The sequence below is a fragment of the Carassius carassius genome, chromosome 11, assembly GCF_963082965.1.
Source record: "Carassius carassius chromosome 11, fCarCar2.1, whole genome shotgun sequence".
Lineage (NCBI taxonomy): Eukaryota > Metazoa > Chordata > Actinopteri > Cypriniformes > Cyprinidae > Carassius > Carassius carassius.
In genome coordinates, this window is record NC_081765.1 from 26,167,476 (window position 1) to 26,191,876 (window position 24,401).

At 36.0% G+C, this 24,401-nt stretch overlaps 1 pseudogene; it reads left to right on the forward strand.

Annotated features, from left to right (window-relative positions):
* The window catches only part of LOC132153284 (carbamoyl-phosphate synthase [ammonia], mitochondrial-like), a 69,984-nt pseudogene that overhangs the window by 36,584 nt on the left and 8,999 nt on the right, over window positions 1-24,401 (forward strand).

Below are 24,401 nucleotides of genomic sequence, written 5' to 3' on the forward strand. Positions count from 1 at the left end.
GAACATGTGATACTTTTTTAGGATACTTTGATGAATAAAAAGTAAAAAAAAAAAAAAAAAAGAAGCTATGTTTTTAAAATATAAATATTTTTTTATATTTTAACAATATATACTACTGGTCAGTAATTTGGGGTCAGTAATTTTTTTTTTCTTTCTTTTTTTTTTTTTTAAATAAAATCAATACTTTTATTTAGCAAGGATGTGTTAAATTGATAAAAAGTGACAGTAAAGAAAATATATTATTAGAATATATATTATTAGATTTTTTATTTTATTTTTAATAAATGCACTTCTTTTTAACGTTTTATTCATCAAATATATTAGACAGCAGAACTGTTTCCAACACTCATAATAAATTAGGCCAAAAGTTTTGAGAATTACATAAATATTGGAAATTGGAAAAGTTGCTGCTTAAGTTTTTATAATAGCAATTTGCATATACTCCAGAATGTTATGAAGAGTGATCAGATGAATTGCATAGTCCTTATTTGCCATGAAAATTAACTTAATCCCAAAAAAACCTCTCCAATGCATTTCATTGCTGTCATTAAAAGACCTGCTGAGATCATTTCAGTAATCGTATTGTTAACTCAGGTGAGAATGTTGACGAGCACAAGGCTGGAGATCATTATGTCAGGCTGATTGGGTTAGAATGGCAGACTTGACATGTTAAAAGGAGGGTGATGCTTGAAATCATTGTTCTTCCATTGTTAACCATGGTGACTTGCAAAAAAAACGTGTGCAGCCATCATTACGTTGCATAAAAATGGCTTCACAGGCAAGGATATTGTGGCTACTAAGATTGCACCTAAATCAACAATTTATAGGATCATCAAGAACTTCAAGGAAAGAGGTTCAATTCTTGTAAAGAAGGCTTCAGGGTGTCCAAGAAAGTCCAGCAAGCGCCAGGATCGTCTCCTAAAGAGGTTTCAGCTGCGGGATCGGTGTGCCACCAGTGCAGAGCTTGCTCAGGAATGGCAGCAGGCAGGTGTGAGCGCATCTGCACGCACAGTGAGGCGAAAACTTTTGGAAGATGGCCTGGTGTCAAGAAGGGCAGCAAAGAAGCCACTTCTCTCCAAAAAAAACATCAGGGACAGATTGATCTTCTGCAGAAAGTATAGTGAATGGACTGCTGAGGACTGGGGCAAAGTCATATTCTCCGATGAAGCCCCTTTCCGATTGTTTGTGGCATCTGGAAAAAGGCTTGTCCGGAGAAGAAAAGGTGAGCGCTACCATCAGTCCTGTGTCATGCCAACAGTAAAGCATCCTGACACCATTCATGTGTGGGGTTGCTTCTCATCCAAGGGAGTGGGCTCACTCGCAATTCTGCCCAAAAACACAGCCATGAATAAAGAATGGTACCTAAACACCCTCACACAGCAACTTCTTCCAACAATCCAACAACACTTTGGTGAAGAACAATGCATTTTCCAGCACGATGGAGCACAGTGCCATAAGGCAAAAGTGATAACTAAGTGGCTCGGGGACCAGACTGTTGAAATTTTGGGTCCATGGCCTGGAAACTCCCCAGATCTTAATCCCATTGAGAACTTGTGGTCAATCCTCAAGAGGCGGTTGGACAAACAAAAACCCACTAATTCTGACAAACTCCAAGAAGTGATTATGAAAGAATGGGTTGCTATGAGTAAGGATTTGGCCCTTGATATGCTAGTTGAGTTGATAAGTATATGAAAAAAACAAGTTTGTGGATGGTTTTAATCAAAATACAGTACATATAGTAATATTGTGAAATTGTACAGTTTAATATTTAATAACTGTTTTCAATGTTATTGTATTTTAAAATAAGCAAATTTAAAATGGTTGGTCTGCTTAATATTTTTTTTAGAAAGTCCAGAAGAACAGCATTTATTTGAAATAGATATTTTGTAACAATATAAGTCTTACTGTCACTTTGGATTAATTGATTGCATCCTTGCTGAATAAAGGTACTGATTTCATAACAAACAAACAAAAAAAAAGTTAGCTCCAAACTTTTAAACTGTTCTTTTTATGTATATATGGATGATCACTTGATTAGGTGTGATTTCAGTACCTTTCTGCAACTGCATCTGGCTACGCCACAAATGTTAGCTGCAGGGATGATGCCATTAAATGACCAAAAAATTCTGTCTTTTTTTTTTTCTCAATATGAAACATATTCAGTGCCGATTGCCTCGAGGAGCAGCTGACCCAAATATATTTCTCTAGTTTGCTTTTTCTCTCTTTATTCTTTTACATAACTCTACATATCTTCCCTTTTGATAGGTTTGACTCTACAACCATCGAATGATGCTTTTTTCTACTTAAAACCAAATCAAGATGATTTTCTGAACAATTTTTTTTTCAATTCAATTCAAGTTTATTTGTATAGCGCTTTTTACAATACAAATCGTTACAAAGCAACTTTACAGAAAATTATGTTTCTACAATATTTAGTAGTAGCTAGTAGTTTGTGCACGTTTGACAGGATTTTAGAAAAATAAAAATAATAATAATAATACAAGACGTAGTCAGCTAGATGATGAACTATCAATATTATTAATTAATAGTAATTATAGGATGCAGTCACACATGTAGCAATAATTGTTAGTTCTGTTTGTTGATTCAAGGTTAGCATCATCTGGGGTCCTCTGAGGGTCAGCATCATCTCTTCTCAGGTGTTCTGGATCCAGACTGGAGCTTGTGTAAATCCTAGTTACCACGGGATGTAAATCCCGTGGCAAAACATAGAAACAAAATAGAGACATCATTAGCATAGCTCCTGATCCAACAAAGTAAAATTAGTTTAACCCAAGCTAAAGAATAAAAATGCAGATGCAACTACACTCACAATTTAAGAGATACATTATTCGAATGCTTGGCGAAAGAGATGCGTTTTTAATCTAGATTTAAACAGAGAGAGTGTGTCTGAACCCCGAACATTATCAGGAAGGCTATTCCAGAGTTTGGGAGCCAAATGTGAAAAAGCTCTACCTCCTTTAGTGGACTTTGCTATCCTAGGAACTACCAAAAGTCCAGCGTTTTGTGACCTTAGGGAGCGTGATTGATTGTAGCGTGGTAGAAGGCTAGTTAGGTACACAGGAGCTAAACCATTTAGGGCCTTATAGGTAAGTAATGATAATTTGTAACTGATTCGGAACTTAATAGGTAGCCAGTGCAGAGACTGTAAAATTGGGGTAATATGATCATATTTTCTTGACCTGGTAAGGACTCTAGCTGCTGCATTTTGGACTACCTGTAGCTTGTTTATTGACGAAGCAGGACAACCACCTAGAAGTCCATTACAATAGTCCAGTCTAGAGGTCATGAAAGCATGAACTAGCTTTTCTGCATCAGAAACAGATAACATGTTTCGTAGCTTGGCAATGTTTCTAAGATGGAAGAATGCGGTTTTTGTAACATTGGAAATATGATTTTCAAAAGACAAATTGCTGTCTAATATAACACCCAGATTTTTGACTGTAGAAGAAGTAACAGAACATCCGTCTAGTTGCAGATTGTAATCTACAAGATTCTGTGTGGTGTTTTTTGGTCCAATAATTAATATCTCTGTCTTATCCGAATTTAATTGGAGAAAATTATTTGTCATCCAATCTTTTACATTTTTAACACACTCTGTTAGCTTAGATAATTGGGAAGTTTCATCTGGTCTCGTTGAAATATATAGCTGAGTATCATCAACAACTGTTAATTTTGTAAAGAATAGCAGGTTATACCACTTCATATCTAAAGTGCCTCATCAATGGTTGAATGCATTTTAGCAATGCTGCGAATTCATTCAATGTTATAATCCATTTTGCCAAATGAAAGATTGTCAATTTGTAAATTTGTGAGCCAAAAGTAAAATTTGTTAACTTTGACTTTGGTATATACAGTAGATAGCCTCTATGTGGACTAACAACCACAGAACTCCAATGGTCTTTTACTTCACAGTTTTATAAAGGTGCAGATCGATGATATGTTTGTATATATACAGTATATAAAGAGTTGTGAACCCTTTTATGGCTCTGGTAAAATAAAAAGGCTGGATTGAGCTGAACACAACAATGTTCTTGAGCACTCAATTAGCCTTATTTAATCTTTCATCATGTTGAGATATATCCGCTTAGTGTATTTGCAATTTATTCTGTCTCTCTCTCTCTCTCTCTCTCTCTCTCGCTCACAAATATATACTGAACAAAATTATAAACGTAACACTTTTGTTTTTGCCCCCATTTTTCATGAGCTGAGCTGAAAGATCTAAGACTTTTTCTATATACACAGAAGGCCTATTTCTCTCAAATGTTGTTCACAAATCTGTCTAAATCTGTGTTAGTTAGATTAGACAGCATGATTATTGCACAGGTGTGTCTAAGGCTGGCCGCAATAAAAGGCCACTCTAAAATGTGCAGTGTTACTGTATTGGGGGGTCCGAAAACCAGTCAGTATTTGGTGTGACCACCATTTGCCTCACGCAGTGCAACACATCTCCTTCACATAGAGTTGACCAGGTCGTTGATTGTGGCCTGTGGAATGTTGGACCACTCCTCTTCAATGGCTGTGCAAAGTTGCTGGATATTGGCAGTAACTGGAACAAGCTGTCGTATACGCCAATCCTGAGCATCCCAAACATGCTCAATGGGTGTCATGTCTGGTGGGTATTCTGGCCATGCAAGAACTGGGATGTTTTCAGCTTCCAGGAATTGTGTACAGATCCTTGCAACATGGGACCATACATTATCATGCTGCAACATGAGGTGATGGTCGTGGATGAATGCCACAACAATGGGCCTTAGGATCTCATCACGCTGTGTGCCATCTGCCCTATACAGTGAAAACCGGGATTCATCCACGAAGAGAAGACCTCTCCAAAGTGCCAGACACCATCGAATGTGAGCATTTGCCCACTCAAGTCAGTTATGATGATGAACTGCAGTCAGGCCCGGGACCCCGATGAGGACGATGACATGCAGATAAGCTTTCCTGAGACGGTTTCTGACAGTTTGTGCAGAAATGTTTTGGTTATGCAAACCGATTGTTGCAGCAGCTGTCCGGGTGGCTGGTCTCAGACGATCTTGGAGGTGAAGATGCTGGATGCGGAGGTCCTGGGCTGTTGTGGTTACACGTGGTCTGCGGTTGTAAGGCCAGTTGGATGTACTGCCAAATTCTCTGCAAACACCTTTGAAAATGGCTTATGGTAGAGAAATGAACATTCAATTCATGGGCAACAGCTCTGGTGGACATTCCTGCAGTCAGCATGCCAATTGCATGCTCCCTCAAAACTTGCGACATCTGTGGCATTGTGCTGTGTGATAAAACTGCACATTTTAGAGTGGCCTTTTATTGTGGCCAGCCAAAGGCACACCTGTGCAATTATTTACAAATAAAAATTTGTAAAATTACTTATCAGGCATTAAATAGAAATCTGAACACAATCCTTGTTGCTGTGGTTTGTGTAGAAGATACAACTGGTTGTGTAAGACATTTGAGAAAATTGTTATCCCACACAACCCACATATAACAAAACAAGCTCTTAAGTATATTCCTTTTCTTTTTGTTTCTTTACCAAGGCTTTATCATATAACTATAGCTAAAATAAACTATAGCTAAACAGCTGTTTTAAGAACTGGTTGTGGTTACAGGTGCTGGCTCATACAGAGCATGTGGAGGATGCAGGAGTGCACACAGGAGACGCCACACTCATTCTACCCACCCAGACCATCAGCCAGGGAGCTCTGGAGAAGGTCCCAGGCTTATTTCCATTTAACAAAGCTTGCTGTGTGAGGCTGGTTTGCACATTGTTCAGACAGACATTTTCTTTTCTTTTTTAAATTGAGTTTTAACGTCAGGTGTTTTCTTTAAAATATTTAGCCTTTTCCCATTTTGACTGGCGATTCTGTCCTTGTGAAGAACATAATGCTGAAGCATCCATTACTAAAGTTTGTGTCGTTACTATTACGTCCAATTTGTGGCAGCTTTAGTCTGAACAGGGAGAATCAAATCTAGCTACATATAACTTGCAATTGATCTAAAAAAAAAAAAAAAATACTGGTGTCATTTTTAATATAAAGTTTCTTTCCCTTTAGAATGGTGTGGTCTTGATTGTGTTTTTCATGAACCACAAATTTGACGTTTCATCCTCCTTCCAGCTGAATCAAACATATTTTGTGTGTTTATGAAATCCTCAACCTTAAACACATCTGACAAGAACAGTCTCCCAGAGGGCCAGCAGTCCGTCAAAGTCTTCTCTTTTCAGCTGCCTCAGTTTATCAGAATTAATATTACATTTTCTGCGCTTCCTAAAATGTTGTACATTAGATTGGTGTATATTTGAGACGACATGCATAACCCAGAATGTGATTATTGTTTTCAGCCTGTGCATATGTAAAGACTTTGAGTTATTACTTGTAGTTTATATATATATATATATATATATATATATATATATATATATATATATATATATATAGTTCAGGGCCATTTTACACTCAATTTTTAGTGAAAGGCGATGATGTAATGATAAGTTAATGGTTCTTCATGAAAAGTTTGTCTGTGACATCAAAATATATGAATTTGAACATTACTTTTTCATGACCAGTGAACCGACAACATTTAGAAGCATTTTTGATCCAGAATCATAATTTTAGAACTATTTGCAATTTTTCTTCTTTATTTACTCTGTAAATTATGCTTTCCATCGAAAAACATTTGGTCAGAATAAGAAAGAAATGAATCATGCTGAGCTGTTGAGTTTTTATTCAGCTTTATTTTTGTAATTTATAAAATATGTCTGCTGGTTACTCAAGACCATGTGTTTCTGTCTCAGGTGATAGAGTGTAACCTGCGTGCCTCTCGATCTTTCCCTTTCGTCTCTAAATCTATTGGTGTGGACTTCATTGATGTGGCCACCAGGATCTTGGGTGAGCCACTGGACGAGTCTCATCTGCCCTCCCTAGAAAACCCAATCATTCCAGTCGACTATGTTGGCATTAAGGTATGTATGGGTGTTAAGTAAAGTAAATGTATGTTAGAGCTATGAACTAGCAGTTCTAAACTAGCACTAAATAAAAGTATTAGTTTCTTAAAAACACACACACACATACACAAACTTATAAATAAATCTTACTGACCCCAAACTTTGGAACAGTAATAGATATTTCCAGTGTAATATTACATACCACATACAGTTTTATACATTTATTTGTCTTTTATTTCTCTAATTACTATTTACTGAGCAAGCCAGTTAATCTGTTTTAAAAGTGATTGATTGAACAATTAAATTACTGGAGTGTTAGTGCTGGTCTGTATCACAGGTTCAGGAGTTAGAGTAGTTACGTGACACTCGCTGCCTGAGCGGTGTCTCTATTCTCCTAAAGTCATTTCCTGTGAAATGATCAAGGAGCTTCAGTGCAATAGCCGCAAAGAGGAGCCAATCACAAGGGAATAATCCCCGTCTTCTGCCAATCTCAAAGTTTTAAATACCTAATTTAGTGCTGACAGGAATTTTAAGCAGCTAACTGGATGTTTCTGTTGGAGAGAGACATTTACGGGATTTACACTCTCTCGCAAGATTAAAGATTCATTCTCTCTTTCTATCTTTTTTAAATGGATCTCTCATGAAATTTTTCCTCAGTTTCCCATAAGAGAAAAATGTCATGAATGAAATCTCACTTATAAGTCAGTTATTTCTTCTCCTGGTCAGCAACAAGAGCAAATGTATAATATAATATAATATAATATATAAAAAATAAATAAATACTTATCTAACATTCACGTTAATCATTGACATTAATCATTAATCAAATGTGACAGTAAAGATTTCTATAATAAAAAATATTTTAAAAGATAAATGCTGTTATTTTGAATTTATCATTAAAAGATTAAAAAAAAAATGAAAAAAAAAATATATAACTGTTACTAAAAAAATATTAAGCAGCACCACTGTTTTTAACATTGACAATAGTAAGAAATGTTTCTTGTGCACCAAATCTTGAGCATATTTCTAAAGGATCATGTGACACTGAAGACTGGAGTAATGGCTGCTGAAAAGTCAGCTTTGCCATAAAAGGAATAAATTACATTTTAAAATACATTCAAATAGAACATTTCACAACGTGACTGTTTTAACTGTATTTATAAATGCAGGCTCAGTGAGCATAAGTCACTTTTAAAATCGTACAGACCAAGACTTTTAAGCAGTAGTGTATTAATATTTATTATCATATTTTCTTTGTCTTTGGCACCTAAGAAAAGGGTTAAGGTAAAGATGGTTAAGGTAAAAGGACCTTAAAGTATTTCAACATAGAGTTCAATTCTGTCATAGTCAGTTGCGAGATAATATAAATATATTTGACACATCCACATCAGTATATTGCCATGTTTCATGTTTCCACTGCTTTTGTCAAGCTGGGAAACGTCTCAGAAACAGTGCTCTTCCAGCCTAACAAGTCCCTAATGTGAAGTCTTTACCACTTTCCACAGCTTCGCAGAAGGCTGTTGGAGGAAGGTCGGCATGTAAGAGTTTTTCAAAGTGCATGGACACACTCCTTTGTGTTTCATGAAAGTGCTTGTTATCCTTGTTCGGAAATCTCTGCTCTTCACAAGCACAGAACAATGGGTTTTTAGGGATATAGGTCTGCCAAGATTATTCTGATATCTCTCTAAGATCCAATTAAATTAGTTTTCCTTTCTGGCATTATGTGATACAGTTGTTGGTGTAATATATTTGCAGTTTTCCACTTGTAATGTATGCCGTGATCCATTGGGACCAGGAAGGCCTGGTTTCCATGCCAACCACCAGCCTTAAAAGGAAGGTCTATAAATTGATAATAGGAAAGACCACTTTTTGCTACTTCACTCAAGAAGTTCTGGGATTCTCCTCACAGGCTGGCGTGAATTCTCAAGGGGTTCAGTAGTAAAAAGTGTATCTGCTATAATGAATGGATCTGGAACGGTGCCAGGTTTGGAATAATAGTAGAAGTAGTAGTGTCCTTCACCTCCACAGTTCTGACTGGCGGAGGTGCCCACCGGGATTCCCGCCACATTAACAGCCAACAATGCATTAATACCACAATGAATCAAAGCTGCTTGTTTATTCACACTGGTGCGGCCTTTTCTCTCATTTGTATGTGTAAGTAGGCTGGCTTATCCAGGGTTGATTAGATGGCTTCAAGGATGAGTTCCCCCTGGTGGCGCACTGCAGTGGAGGCCAGGGTGGAGTGTTAATCTGTGCCCCACATCCCCTGTGCAGGTAATGGGAGCTGTCTGCTTTTAATTGGAGAGATAAGGGCGTCACTTCTCACAGGGAAATCAGCTTACCCCGTCACTTGAGAACTGCTTGAATAGAAGTCAAACTGCTGTTGGTCTAGTCCAAAATATTCATACTTCAACAGTCTCGCCATGTAGCACCCACTTTAACAGTCTCTCAGTAGCACCCAATTATCAAAATTCATCCAGCATCTTTTTTTTTCTCTTTGAAATGTATGTTCTGCTTATTGACAATGTCAGGTTGTGATACCTCAGGTTAAGTCTTTTCATTGTGTCCTTTGAGCTTGTTGTGTCTCTTCCACAAACTGATGTTTTTGAATGTCCCTGGTGTGGATTCAGGTCTGCAAATGTTTTGGCCTGTGGGTGGCAGTGGTGTAGCAGGTTTACTGTTTTCGCATACACTTTTCATATGAGAAGTTCTCTTATAATATCATTTGACTGGATGAGAATCACCATAACATGTCAAGTGCTCTTGAGACCATTAACCCTCTATTAAAAATAGTCACATTAGACTTTCATTAGGCTTTTATACATTTTCTTGCTTTCTTGTTCCCAGGATACGTGATAAGCATTGAGCAGTAATGTTTCACAGATAAGTGTTAGGAAGTAAACCGCATTTGTATCAGATGGCTTTTCTAAATAAATGGAAGCCTATATCTCCTGAGTTGCATAAATATATGACAAACTGTTTCTTTTGTAGTCCTACATGGTTGCTAAAATCATTCTAGGTGTTTAGATGATAGAACAGTATCTAAATCATTGTATATTTCATTTAACATAAATCATGGTCACACATCTTTCTATCTATCTGATCATTAAAGAACTGGAGTAATGGCTGTTGAATATACAGCTTTTCCATCATAGGAATAAATCAAATTTTAAAATAGAGTGAACAGAAAAGTTATTTTAAACTCTTAATAATATTTCAAACTAACACCGTTTTACTGTATTTTTTCATCAAATAAATGCAGCATTGATGAGAAGAGACTTCTTTTTTAAAACATGCAGCATTGATGAGAAGAAACTTCTTTTTTAAAACATTTTAAAACTTTTGAATGGTAATGTAAATGCATCCACCATAAAAAAAAAAACCTAAAAAAAAAAAAAAACTGAAAGACCACTACTAGAACATTGATTACCATTACATCCGTCATAAAATCTGAAGTGTCTCCAGCTCGTGTTTTCATCACAGGCTGCTGGGAAGCAGACCACCATCAGGGATAAATGTTTACATATTGTTTACCAGTTGTAGTCTTATTTATTCAGTGGCGCTCATGGGCACACACATCTAGTTTTTCCATCCTCTGTCCAAATCCAGCAAATAATATTTTTATATTTCCACGCGGGCCGGTTTACCTGCTCTGCCTGCTCTCCCTGGAACGGGAAAATCATAGAAACCAGCCTGGAGGACAATGAAGCAGAAGGAGCATTTTAATCGTGCGGCACTGATTTCCAGCTTTAGAACAGGAAGTACAATATCTCCACCCCAGATTTTATGATGCCCCCATTCTGTCCGTTTTTTTTCACAATTGTAATATCACACTAGTCTTCCTTCATTCAGCAACATCTTTAATATGTTTGATTTATTTCACCTTGGCTTTCAATATTGTACTTATGGAGACAAATGAATAATTTATCCAGGAGATTCTGTATGCTGTGATGAATATTTGCAGATTTGTTTCTGATCTTAAAGATCAAGATATTTCTTTCTTGCTCTTGTTTTTTAGCGATCTCTTTTGCTCACTGCAGGTGGCTTGCTTTGGACCAAACATCTACTCAGCCTTCCTAAAGGCCATGCTTGCTACAGGGTTCAAGCTTCCCCAGAAGTGGATTCTCATTGGGATAAAAGTGAGGAAGAACTTTTTTTCCCCTTCCTTAATGGTTGATTCTCAAAGGACATGTCTGCATTACATCCTCTCAGATTTACTCAGTGGAACATAAGCATTTCCGGCTTGTTTTGATCAGAACAGGTTGTTATATCTACTTACAGGTTGTTATTTCCTCATAAATTATAAAAGCCATAAAATGAATGACAATTCCTGAATATACAGGTGCATCTCAATTAATTAGGATGTCGTGGAAAAGTTCAACTCAAATTGTGAAACTTGTGTATTAAATAAATTCAATGCACACAGACTGAAGTAGTTTAAGTCTTTGGTTCTTTTAATTTAGATTATTTTGGCTCCCATTTAACAAAAAACACAGATTCACTATCTCAACAAATTATAAGACCAATAAAAAAAAAAATTAGTGAATTGTTGGTCTTCTGGTATGTTAATTTACTGTACATATACTCAATACTTGGTAGGAGCTTCTTTTGCTTTAATTACTGCCTCAATTCGGCGTGGCATGGAGGTGATCAGTTTGTGGCACTGCAGGTGGTATGGAAGCTCAGGTTTCTTTGACAGTGGTCTTCAGCTCATCTGCATTTTTTGGTCTTTTTTGTTTCTCATTTTCCTCTTGACAATAGCCCATAGATTCCCTATGGGGTTCAGTTCCGCTGAGTTTGCTGGCCAGTCAAGCACACCAACACTGAAAACATCTGAAAAGAGGACTTTGGACCACTGGGCAACAATCCAGTTCTTATTCTCCTTATCCCAGGTAAGATGCCTCTGATGTTGTCTGTTGTTCAGGAGTGGCTTAACGAGAGCAATATGACAACTGTAGCCAAATTCCTTGACACGTCTGTATGCCTTGACCCCAGCATCAGTCCATTCCTTGTGAAGTTCACTCAAATTCTTGAATCGATTTTGCTTGATAATCCTCATAAGGCTGTGGTTCTCTCTGTTGGTTGTGCATCTTTTTCTTCCACACTTTTTCCTTCCACTCAACCTTCTGTTAACATGCTTGGATACAGCACTCTATGAACAATCAGCTTCTTTCACAATGAATGTTTGTGGCTCCCTGTGAAGGTTGTCAATGATTGTCTTCTGGACAACGGTCAGATCAGCAATCTTCCCCATGATTGTGTAGCCTAGTGGACCAAACTGAACTGGCTCAGGAAACCTTTGCAAGTATTTTGAGTTGATTAGCTGATTGGCATGTCACCATATTCTAATTTGTTGAGATAGTGAATTGGTGGGTTTTTGTTAAATGTGAGACAAAATCATCACAATTAAAAGAACCAAAGACTTAAACTACTTCAGTCTGTATGCATTGAATTTTTTTAATACACTAGTTTCACAATTTGAGTTGAATTACTGAAATAAATGAACTTTTCCATGATATTCTAATAGTTTGAGATGCACCTGTATAGTACATATTTATGAGCTTAAGAAGTAGCATGTAAAAATTCTGTTAGATTCTCATCCTTGCAAAACTGTGAAACAAAAGATTTTGCAGAATGTTTTGGCTTCTCTTTTCTAAACAATGAAAGTGAATGGCAAGTAGGTTTGTCTAGCTAAAAAAAAAAAAAGAAAATACAAAAAGCACCATAATGGCATTATGAAAACGGTAAATCTTTGCACTATATTCTAAGTCTTCTGAAGATTTACAGGCGATTTGTGTAAGGAACATACTGTAAGTTAGTGGCCTGTCACGTTCATGAATGTTGTGCTGATGAAAAATTGTCTTGCAAGTAATTGCAATTAGCTATTTTATATTAACTATTCATATAACTTAGTCTCATAGGTTATTTTTATGTTTTACTTGTAATATATGTATAAAATATAATAAAAAGTATAATAAAATAGACTCAAATTATTTACTTTAATGCTGTTAAAATTAATATTTATATAATATAACAATTATACAATGCAGTTTGATTAAACGCACAAGAATTTTTATGAATTGACATTTTGATCTCGACAATTAAACTGCACACTTATTTTGGTTACAAACATGATCAGACAATTATTATGTATATTATGTATGTATTCTGTGTACTGCTTGGAACTGACCTAAACTTTTTTCTTATTAAATGTGAAGCAACATACAACATATCACAAAAACTGATCGTCATCCATAAATAACTACTAAAATAAAGCAGGTGCAGAACAGTTTAAGTTTATTTCATGTAAATCTCCCTGAATGTTTACATAAACATATAATTGTCCCGAAGAGGCGAATACAAAGTCACGTATATTCACTGGGTAAAGTTTCTCCTTGAAATGCATTCTAAATCACTCTTACGGTGTTTGATGCTCTCGCGATACTCCTATTTTTATTTCAGAGGGTTTCAGACGACAGATAATCACAGTGAAATGTCTCACCAAATTCAGGTAGTGCAACAACCTCACACTGCAGGCACAATATGTAGTATTAAAACAGGCTTTATAAGGAAATTCTTAAATGCTTCAGATAAAAAAATGAACTTCGTAGTTATGGTCTGATCTGTTTCCTCAAATGGTTTTCTATAGGCAAAATGTTTTTGTTGTTCATCTTCCTTTGGTGTAACTGTGTGATGTTCACACATCATTTTAAACCTAGACTATAACAAAGGAATTCAGAAGCTTAGTTTTATGTTTTTATGTAATATCATCATCGGCATGCCCTCTTTCATTTCCTCCTGTGCTCTCTCAGATGTTTATTATTCATGCCCACTCTCAGTGTGAAAATCAAATTACTTGTCAGGGCCAATGACAATGCTCAGACAGCACTGTGTTCTAATAGAGTCTCGGGTATGAATGAGAGCATGAAATTCCCATTTGAAACAACCCCTCCCGGTTTCTGTAGATGCTACCTGCCTGATGGCTATACCCGGGGACTGCAGATCTGACATGCTTTTTAAAGCCTGATTATCAGCTCATGATTCTGCACTATTGCTTAGACCTTTTGGCTCTAAATATTTGTTTTTTTTCTGTCCGGCTATCTTTTTTTTTTTGCTTTCTCAGCTGTTTTTTTACGTTTTATTTTTTGGCTCCAGAATTCATTCAGGCTTAACTTCCTGCCTACTGCTCATCGGCTTCATGAAGAGGAGAGTTTAAGTCGTGAACCAACAAAACAGCTGCAGAAAACACTCAGTAGTAGTTTTTTCTTAGCTGAATTCCATCTTGCATGGATAAAGAACAAATCTGTTTCTGTTCTGTCTTTCGCCACAGAGGGTACATCAGCTTGGCTCAATGCTAATGATGTTCCAACCATCCCTGTTGCTTGGTCGAGCCAGGAAAGCAAAAATACAACTTTACCCAGCATCAGCAGGTGTGTACTTTGACTTTCTGTGTAATCTTTTAACAATTTTATTACTTCTCTCAATTTATATATTATTTGACAGAGTGACCGGTCCCTGTTGGTTAGCGCAGCACTCTCTCTCTCACACACACACACACACACACACACCCCCCCCCATCATACCTCATCCTTCGTTATCTGCTGAGGCGATGTGGGTGCACACGCACGCTATTAGCACGCTGGTCTTCATACACGCAAACATATCCACTCCATTTCCATCCCCGTCAGAATCGATGCTGCGCATAACACGCATACATACCTGAGTTGTTGATAATTATAATTTTTTGGACAAACCCGGTTTCGCCTGACAGCGGGCCTGCGAAGACCCGTTGTCTCTCATTAAAATAAACAAACAATTTATTTTAATTGTTATATAAATAAAATTGAGATTTAAAAAAATATATATAATTTATTGTTAGTGTAAAACATTAATATTGGGAAATTATATTACAATTTATACTTTAATATATTTTTTAAATGGTATTTTTTTTCAACAGCCATTACTTTAGTGTCACATGATTCTTTGGAAATCATGCTAATATGCCGAATTGGTGCGGAAGAAATACTTCTAATTATTTTAAATGTTGAAAACATTGTGGGTCCTTAATATTTTTGTGAAAACAGATACATTTTTAAGGACTATTTGATTAATCTAATGTTAAGAAGGACATCATTTACTTAAAATAGAAATCTTTTGAAACATTATAAATTTCTTTGCTGTCACTTTTAAACATTTAATGTGTCCTTAATTCACTTTTTTAAGGGTTCCAAACATTAGAATAGGATTCATTTGATTCAATTGTAAAATAGCCACAAGGGACGTGCACAGACATTTTGAGGGGCAGGGGCTCAAGTGAAATAAAGGGCACTTCTCATAATTAGTTTTTTTTTTTTTTTTTAAACAAAAAAGTATATATATATAAATATATAAACGCAACTCTGACTTCCTTTAAAAAAAAAATAATTTAAAAAGTTAATTAATTTTATCTTCCTCAAAATCACGCAATTGTTTCATTTTCAAAAGATGTCTACAAAATAATCAGTTCACAGAAACCATGGTCTCCTTAGTATTCACTAGGTTTATAGAGCAGCAGGAAACCATTCCACAATATGCATGTTTTGAAAACATTTTCTATGCTACTAGTTTCAAGTATATATGAAGAGTTCAGATGCAAAAGCCTCTAAGTGCCATCTGAAATTTTCTTATGAGCTTTTTTTTTTCAAGCTCGTATTTAAGTTCAGTAATTTAACTTAAATGACAATTAATAGGTAATTTTCATTGCCAGTAATGTGAAATAAGTGAACATAAACATACAAGCTTGATAAAAATTATCATTATTGAAGGAAATTTCAGATGGCACTAAGAGGATTTTTCATCTGAACTCTTTATATTTAGAATAACCTAAATAACTGCATCAAACAGAGGGGCGTGTTTTACTAATAATTTGTTTATTTTTGCACAAGGCACTACATCGTTTTAATTATTTTGGTGTTATCAGAATACATAACACTTTAAAATTAAACTTACCAAAATAATTGAGTAAAAAGTCAATAAAAGCCAATGTCATGTATGTATTTGTGGTGGTATGGAATACTATTTTATAAAGGTTTCGAGGAAATAAAAAAAGTTAAATTACTTAAATAGTTAATTTATAAATATTGTTATTTTTAAAGTTTAATGTTAACTTATTTCTACTCAGTTTTATTTATTAATGTACCAGATGCAGTTACTCAGATTTACTACATTTTTTAGAGTGTATCCTCCATCTGTTTGCATCTGTAGATTTCTTCTAAATTCACCAATTTAGATTTCTAAATTTCAGGGGGAAAGACTCTTGATGTAAGTCAATAACTGGGGACGTTCTGTATGCAAATTAGGCGTCAACTAGTTAAAATGCGCACATTTGCATCTAATTGACAGGGAAATGCAGGTAAATAGGATAAACAAAATAACTAAAGCATATCACCTGGTGGTGAGATATGCTTATTTTATTCACTTATTTTATTACATGGCTTGGTTGAATTCCAATGTAGAATGCGGTCTGTTATAACCAGTGTTGGGAAGGTTACTTTGGAAATGTAATAGGTTACAGATTACAAGTTACCTTGTTTAAAATGTAATAGTAGTGTAACTTTTTCAATTACTTTATTAAAGTAATGTAACTAATTACTTTTGAGTACTTTTTGATTACTTTTCTAAATGTGTGTAAATTAAAGAGTAATAAATAAAAGCATATACATCAACTTAAATACAGTTATCTAATAAGCATGTGTCGTATTCTGTGTAATAAACTCCTGAAACATTGGTGTTTTTTTGAAACTGCTGTCTCTGTATATGATGATAGTTTTCTCAAAATAAGTAAAATGCACATGAAGTGACACAAAGCAGTTCTAGAAATTATGTTTATGTGCTCGTGTACTCCTATATTGAGGCGGCAGAGGTTGAAAACACTGCGAGCTTCAGTAGGCCTATGTGTAGTAAATGAAACCATGTCTTTGCCATTAATTTACAGGAGGGGCGGACTGGGGAAAAAATTCAGACTGGAAATTCAAACTTATACAAATCAGTTCGTGGACAAAACTATTTTTTGTTTGGACCTGACATTAAAAAAAGGTTTAAATCTTTAATTTGGGGACATGCAAAATAATTAAAAGTTCTCTCCTGAACTGCACCTTCACTTCCATTTTTCTCTTCAGTCTCTTTATTTTGCCCTGTTATCCATCTCTCTCGTGACTTTAATACTCAAGATTGAACAAAACTATACTTTACAATACAATACTCTACAATACTACAATATCCTAATATTATTAGGAAAAATCCTAATACTGTACACGAGTCATGTTTTTCCCTTACAAAAAATTACCATGCTTTTATTAGCCTATATAAAAGTAAAATAACCTTGTTTTTTTTTTTGTTTTTTGCAAATGGAGTTGTATTTATTTTTAAATAAATACATTTGTAAAATAATTTTACATGTTTGGTTACCACAGTTAAACAATAGTAACCATTTTCTCTGGATTTATAGTTAAATATTAAAATGTTAATTTTCGTAAGGGTTGTGTTGTTGTCTGTCGTAGCTCACCCTAAACCTATGAAATTTTTTTTTTTTTTTCAGCTAAATTCCTACTGTAACATTACAACAGATAATAATGATGTCCTTTATATAGTATTTTGAGTGATGACTGATGAGCAACGTGCTGCTGCTTGATTAAATAAATAAAAAAACAAAGACAAAAAAGCATCTTTACAGATGAAACTGACCTGAAACCCTGAACAGTAGTTCTGCTTCTATGCTTCTCCCTCTCTCTCTCTCTCTCTCTCTCTCTCTCTCTCTCTCCCTCCCTCTCCCCCTCTTTCTCTCTCTCTCTCTCTCTCTCTCCTCTCTCTCTCTCTCTCTCTCTCTCTCACTCTCTCTCTCTCCCCTCTCTCTCTCTCTCTCTCCCCTCTCTCTCTCTCTCTCCCCTCTCTCTCTCTCTCTCTCTCTCTCTCTCTCCCCTCTCTCTCTCTCTCTCTCTTTCTCTCTCTCTCTCTCTCTCTCTCTCCCCTCTCTCTCTCTCTCTCTCTCTCTCACTCTCTCTCTCTCCCCTCTCTCTCTCTCTCTCCCCTCTCTCTCTCACTCTCTCTCTCTCCCCTCTCTCTCTCTCTCTCTCTCCCCCTCTTTCTCTCTCTCTCTCTCTCTCCCCTCTCTCTCCCCTCTCTCTCTCTCTCCCTCCCTCTCCCCCTCTTTCTCTCTCTCTCTCTCTCTCCCCTCTCTCTCCCCTCTCTCTCTCTCTCTCTCTCTCTCTCTCCCTCCCTCTCCCCCTCTTTCTCTCTCTCTCTCTCTCTCTCTCTCTCTCTCTCCCTCTCTCGCATTGATTACTCTGAGTCTGATCCAAACCGTTTGGCGGAGGCGCGGAGAGCGCGCGAGTCATGACTTATTAGAGATTTAATTATCAAATGGCGGATTCGCAAATGATCGCTTTAGTATACAATAATGATATTAAATAGCGGGCAAAATAGACTGCCAGGCCACCGGGAGTTGTCCCGGTTCTCCCGGTGTCCAGTCCGCGCCTGATTTCCACAGACAGGCAGAACGTGCAGGATTTTTGGGGCTTTATATTCACAGACACTAGTCGATGTCATGTTTTGATTCAAGTGTACTGACCTACTTTAATTTAGTCATCCAAAATGTGGCATATTCCGTCCGCGTTAGGCATTCCGTTTTTATGACTGGATTCTACGAACCAGACTGTATTTCCGCATCCCGGAAATTATTAGGGCGGTAGCTATGTCTCAGAATAGTCAGTGCAATTTGGGAAAGAAATCAGTTAAATCTGTATGTGGATGTGTGTAAATATTCAAATGTAATCCCCTTTGTAATCGTTAAAAATTTCATAAGTAACTGTAATTTAATTACTCATTTTTTCTTAGTAACTGTAACTAATTACAGTTACAATAATTTTGTAATTAAATTACGTAACGCCGTTACATGTAACTAGTTACTCCCCAACACTGGTTATAACCAACAGACCGCTGTGCGGAGTATAACAGAGCGTTGCCATGAAAAACAGAGCGTTGCTATGGACTCACAGGATTCTAACCGTAGAGACGGAACGGACTATTTTCTTTAGCGGAAGCAATACAATCGGGTTTAACAATTGGGGGAGAGGGAGAGGGAGCGGTTCAGAACTCCTGACCTGATATTTAGATACTATATTTCAATAAATATAGTTGTTTGACAGGGAAGCTGTGTGCATACAGAAATATATATTATTTTTCAAAAATAAAAAAACAGCATCCCAGAAAAAAGGGCACTTTCTCTCCAGGAATAAAAAGGGCAGGTGCTCAAGCCCCCTTTCATGTCTATGTGTGCACGTGCCTGATAGCCACTGTCATGCTACAAAAAAATTTGTAGCATCGCTACTGAGCGTTACAGTAGTACTCCATAGTCCTACACATTGGTATTATATAGTATTACTTTGTGTCACTTATGTTAGCATTCTGCTTTGGTGCATGGCTCTGTGGTAGCAAAATGCTTTCACTGAAAGCGCACTCTAGAAACTGCATGCTGAGATACTCCAAGTATTTCTGCCATCGTCGACCCTCAAGGCTTGCAGTCAAATTACACTATTTTGCTGTAATAAGAGATGTTTACTAAAGTGAGAGCACAGATTCAGTTGATTGCAATTATAACTAATCAAAGGGCGCTTTTAACACCGCTTCACATACATTATTTGAGACTTGTGTTTACAGTTTCTACAGTTTAAAGTTTGGTGTCTGGTTTGAGTAGATGATTAACATTTTTGATACTTTTATAAAGGCGTATACTCTAAATAATTTATAGCATTTTTGAAAAATGTTTAAAAAACATGCACACTCACAAGATAATCTACTTATGGCAGTAGCCTAATAAAATCTGGATTATTTTTATATTGAAAGGGTTGCCTCATGGGGACCAAAAACTTTGTGTACTGTTTGAAATTTGTTAAAGGTTTTTGACGGACCTTTGCATTATGGTCTCAATAGACCTAGTGGTCAACTTACCCAATAACAACACCAAGTTCCTCAAGGACAACTTCCAGATCCGCAGAAGGGCTGTGGATTATGGAGTACCACTTATCAGAAACTTCCAGGTCAGCCTTCTCTCTTAATTGTATTATAATTAATTTTTGTTCTAGTATTAAACACCTGTTTCCCTTTTCTGCAGGTAGTAAAGCTGTTTGCAGAAGCCATTAGATATTCCAGTGATTTAAACGCCACCAGCCTGTTCCACCACCGACAACATGATCCCAGACTGTCGGAGAGCTCTGCTGAATGGTTAACTTCTAACCTCTAAAACAGAGGACTCAGCTATCTATCTCAGTTATCTGTCGGGGCCAGTTGAAGTTACAATTATTTTTACAATCATAAATCTGACTAGACAGGGCTCAAGGCATAGCTAAGGCAACAACACTAAGCAAGATAACTGATGATTATTTTAGCTTTATACCAATGCATGGTAACATTGTGTTTATTATAAGCTCTATTTAAGTTATAGTTGTGGTATATATTCATATAATATTTCTACAATTTTTACAATTATAAGTTTAATTCATTTTACATTATATCCATGACAACTGTTAACTCATTTTAACACTGGTAAACAATACTGGTCTATTTTTATTGTTGAGCCCTGCAACAGTTATCGGCGCAGTTGGAGGATTGGAGGATCTGTCTTGACTCTCCTCGAAGAATATTAACAAATATCACAATCAGTTATTTTACGCTAGAGCAGATCTTCAAGAACAGGTTATTTATAATTAACATGTTTAGTGAGATGGAGTTTCTATTAAAAGTACCAAAATATTTTTGCACCATTTAATAGCCTTTTATTTCATGCTTTCATTTGAAATGCTTCGTCTTAATGGAAAAACACAAACAGAAGATATCTGGTTCATATCACCAGGATAAATTAATAGATTTTAAAGTAGTACATTTATAACAGCTTCTTAATTAGTGCAATGTTATTTATCCATTTACTCTAACCTCAAACTGTCATTCATGAGTGAAACATTTTAAGCTTCTTGGGAGATTCCTCATTTAGCTTTATTAGCCTGCCAGTAATATACATATCAAGCACTTGGCCACCTATTAGCAATACTCTCACAAACATTATGTTTATCACTTAAACATCACTTAAACACTGTGCTAATTGGAAAAAGCTAATATTATGACCAAACAGCCCACTAGAGTGTTGCACATTATCTACTGGTCTAGATATTTATGCCATAATTAAATCCCAACTCATTTGTGTTTGTGTGGGAGAGCTAAGTAATGCTACATGTCACAGCTCATAACAAAAAGATTGCAGAAAGGAAGAAACTAAACCGAAAGGGGGGAAAAATATCAGTAGAGTGTGAGAAGTCCTTTCATTTTACTATAGACAAATAGAAACTGCAGTAATCTACATTTGTAGAATGTTTGCATACCGCACACATTCACTTAAAGGGACCTCGCCTCAAAATGAAAACTGTCAATATTTCACCTTTTGTTTTTCACAGAAAAAAAAACATCTAACAGTGATAGTGAATTCCTTATTCCTTAAATGCAAATTCCTATGGTATAAAGGTTTCTGTTTAAGTAGTTTCAGATTGAATCTTTGAGTTTGAATCTTTGAGTTTCAAACACAGGCATTTGAAACAGCAGCAGGCAGATGGCACCTTATGCCAGCCAGATGAGGGGACACCCATGTGGCAGTGATAGAGTTCATATTTAAGCCATTTTGTAATTGCTAATGGCCATTCATTTACAGCAGGGCATATTAAGGCATTATTCTGAATGTGCCCATTTTGACCCTGATGCTATTTTGTAGCTGATGGATCAAAACAGCTCCATGCAGAACGTCTGCTCAAATGGATGACAAATGGATGAAAACCTGGAGTTATTTTTCTGTGTTGTAGAATAGATTGATGAAAGAAACAGCCTAATGCAGGTTATGTGCAGTCTAATCATACACCAGTGCCAACAGGTGTTATGTGTTTGTTCATTATCAGACCTGGATGGAATCTCTCTCTCTCTATCTCTCTATCTCGCTCTATCCTCATTTTCTGTACTGATTTTGTGGGAAAATCTGTAGAATTGTAATGTGGTGTGTAGTTATTCATGACAAAATTAAATAAAGGGATTATTCACATTAAAAGTTTATGTAAAAAAAAAATAGGGTTGGATGGGTCTGTATGATTAACTCGGGTGATGAATGCTGAGAACAGGGGTGGTGTTGGCACAGTGGATAAGTCACATGCCTTTGGTGTGAGAGACCAATGTGTCCCTCTGACACATTGCGTGCGACCTCTGACATATATAGCAATTGTAAGTTGCTTTGGATAAAAGTGTCAGCTAAATGTAAATAAATGTAAATGAGAACATTTAGTTGAGGGAACGGGCAAAGCATCTCCTGTTCCATCATTAGTGCAGGTTTAGACTTGCTCAAGATCTGCTTCAGGCTTTTTTTCTTATGCGCTCTGGGTTAGAGAAGAGAGCAGCCACACAGTAACCGAATAATCAAATGATCCAAAAGTGCAAAGTGCTCTGTTTACCTTGTAAAGAGTTTGAAGGGGATTTGCGGTGTTCTTTAAGCAAATGGAGGTTAATTTGTTTTAGTCAGGGGCTCTGATTAAGTTCTTTACAGACGCAGGACAGCACCGATAGCATCCTTTTTCACAGAACTGTCTACATCCATTAAGACTAGGGATGGGACAACGCATCTTGTCGTTAGAGCCCATGAGGAATAGTCTATTAAAAAAAGTTGAACTCAAACTCTCTCAGCCTGCATCTAACAGGCCTATCCAATTTCAGTACATCCTAGAGAAAACTCCAGGCATTAGCCAGAATTTGTCTATGGAAAGAGAGGATAATATGCTAATAACCATCTCTCACGTTGCCAGATTCAGGGCAAAGCTATTACTTATATTAGTTTTAAAAATATGCTATAGTCCAGCTGTGTAAAACCCTAAATACTGTGTACTTATTTTTCTGGTGAATAAGGAGAACCAGAGGCCATATGTTACAAATAAGTCGTGGTGTTGCTCACATAAATTTTATATCGCCTCTGGCTGTTGTTCAGCAGCTTAACCGTCGCAAAATGGGTGTATGGAGTAATGACTTGTGAACTCTGAGGGGCACTTGGTACATCGTTGCTGACAACAGTGTCAAAATGGATCCTTAACCCTCTTCATATTATTACCACTCGAAAATGAAAAGCGATAGAGGGAGAACAGAGGCGACAAAAGCTGCCGAGCATAATTACCACAACACATTACAGCGCGCGTGATATTTTCCCCACTATGATAAACCTCTCTGAGGATTCCGACATTTTAATGGATTTTAACATTTTAACGGATTCCGGATTTTAATTATACATGAATGAGTTTTAGTGCTGCCTCTCGCTAAGGACCTTTGAGATTAGAGTGCTGAATGCCGAGCTTCCAGGGGTCATGATTAGCTAGTCACACAAGGCTGAGCGTTTGATTGAATTTAGCTGGGAAAATGAAATGTTAAAATTTGATAGGGTAGAAATTAATCTATGAGAAACTTAAACAAGGCCATCAGGAGAGTGGAGTTGCTTCTAAGCCTCTGAGGGTTTGCACTGTATTATATTATAAAAAGCAGAGTAACATTGATTAGAATGATATTAGATTGATGTCGATCCCACTGTACTGTTGTACATGTAACCTAAAAGCTCTGTAATAAGATAGAGAGTGCATTTCTTCTTACCTGTAGATCTCTTTGGCTTAAGAGGGAATGAAAGACATCATGTAAAATGTGTTAATATGGCTATCAGCACACACACATATATATATATATATCAGCACAGCCCCAAGATTTTGCTCTGAGAAGCCAGAGATCAATAAGAGACTTGCTTTATGTGTGTGAGTGATTAAATGTGGTCCAATTGCACATTGAGATGTAGAATTTGCCTCAGGATACAGATTGCACTGCCATTCATCTGTATATGCCAAAGCCAAAGAATACATATTTAATCTATATTTGATATTCTTTGCACTCTGCAGTTTGCAGGTAATTTGGATCATACATAACTGTAATATTTCCATTTAATCTGTGAAGTCATGTCTCTTCAAGTTTATAAATTCTTTTCATAAATTCATAGTCATTTTTTTCTTTTCAGTGTCTTAAAAGGCTATTACATTTAAATATCATATTTATATATCAGACACACACATATACATACATATATATGTATATATAAATAAATATATAAATATATAAATGTATATATATATAAATATATAAATGTATATATATATATATATATAAATGTATATATATGTATATATATATATAAATGTATATATAAATGTATATAAATATGTATATATATATATAAATATATATATATAAATATGTATGTATATATATGTATATATATATATATGTATATGTATATATATATATATATATATATATATGTATATGTATATATATATATATGTATATATATATATGTATA